The sequence below is a fragment of the Macrobrachium nipponense genome, chromosome 4 (assembly GCF_015104395.2).
Source record: "Macrobrachium nipponense isolate FS-2020 chromosome 4, ASM1510439v2, whole genome shotgun sequence".
In the NCBI taxonomy this organism is placed as follows: Eukaryota; Metazoa; Arthropoda; class Malacostraca; order Decapoda; family Palaemonidae; genus Macrobrachium; species Macrobrachium nipponense.
In genome coordinates, this window is record NC_061100.1 from 18,383,608 (window position 1) to 18,385,554 (window position 1,947).

Below are 1,947 nucleotides of genomic sequence, written 5' to 3' on the forward strand. Positions count from 1 at the left end.
GAGGGGTACGAGGCTGAGGAGGTATAAAAAGAGAGATAGACTAAAACTCAAGTGAAAGAGAGATTGAGAGATGCGTATATATAAATATGTGGTGTATATAATTATTATATATATATATATATATATATATATATATATATATATATATATATATATATATCCGTGTGTGTGTGAGAGAGAGAAAGAGAGAGGTAAACAGAGATTGCGAGGGAGAGAGGTAGATGAAAGCCGTGGTAGAGAGACTGAATGAATTATAGAGAGGTAGAGGAATATCGAGAGGTGATATCAAGAGAGGTAGAGAGAGAGAGAGGGGCGGGAGGATGTTCAAAGATTTCAAGAGATAAGCAGACGGAGGCGAGAGAAGTACTACAGAGAGAGGTCTAGAGGTCTAGAGAGGTAGAGGTTCAGTCTGAAGGTGCTTGTACAAGTAAACGGTTGTGGGTAATACTGCAATGTCTTCGATATCAATAAAAACAGAAATGTAGTAAAATTTAGTCAAATTAATAAATACTGTGCAACAGTGTAGTCATAGCAGTAGTTGATCTATCAAATGTTTCATGTTATTCATGAGTAAACTTTTTAAGTCAGTGACATAAGATATTAGCATATCATAGGGGAAACAATATCCAAACTGATATTATGATCAGGATTAATAGGTTAAAAATGATGAGCTTTATTGTTTTGGAGTCAGTGCTTGAGGAGCTGTGATTCAAATAAAGAAACGCTTGTTTCGTTTTCTTATATTAATAGTAAGACTATTCTAAAATACGGGGCCAACTCTCTCTCTCTCTCTCTCTCTCTCTCTCTCTCTCTCTCTCTCTCTCTCTCTCTGTCCTGTTAAGGATCTCAGCACGAGTGTAACTTAATGGCCAAAGAAAAAAAGCTACGCTCGAAGTCTATGTCTTAGCTGTAGAATGAAGACATACTTAATAAAAGTACTAATTTCTCAAATACTGCAGAACCCGTAGGGGGTTGGTGCACCGTAAGCATTAATTAAGGTTCTTTGCAGCGTCCCTTCAGCCCCTAGCTGCAACACCTTTCGTTCCTTTTACTGTACCTCCGTTCATATTATCTTCCTTCCATCGTACTTAACCTTACGCCGAGATTCTCTATTCCAATTAGATGTTTGAGTCGCGCTTTCTGGCAACACCGGGCTTTCGCCATTCCCTGTAAATTCTGCATTTTCTTCACTCTAAGCGTCTCGGTTTTAAGAGCCGCGTCCTATACCCGCCAGCAGTAGTTCAGGGTACACCCCATCAACTACTGTACGACAATGACGGGACAGTCAGGCTTAATTAGTGGTACCAGTCATTCCTTTTCGCTCAGTTGGATACATCTGGCATCATCCGTCTCAATTCAAACAAGAACAAGAGAGGGAAGTAGAGGTAACGAGAGAAAGACGGAGAGATAACTAAAGATATATGTAGAAAGTATTACAGAAAGGGGTGAAAGATGGATAAATACATAAGTAAATAAAAATGCATCCTGATAAGACGAAAATATCGAGATGCCACGGTCTGTCACGGACGGGTCGGAGCCGCCTGGATTATAGTCAAGCTGACTTTCCGTTACGCACTCATGCGTGGAATTCGTTACCTAATTTGGTATTTATGGCGCAAACGAAGGTAATTGTTGTTGCTTATATATATATATATATATATATATATATATATATACACACACATAAATATTGTATAGTCCAGAGACAATAGTACGTTTCATTACATAGTCCAGATAAAAAGGTACATTTAATTGTATAGTCCAGAGACAATAGTACGTTTCATTACATAGTCCAGATAAAAAGGTACATTTAATTGTATAGTCCAGATAAGATAGTAGTCTCATTGCATAGTCAGATATAGTTAGTTTATGCATAGTCAGATACAATACGCTCAGATATAGTAAACAGTAGTACCGTACGTGTCATGTATGGGTCCAGATAAAAAT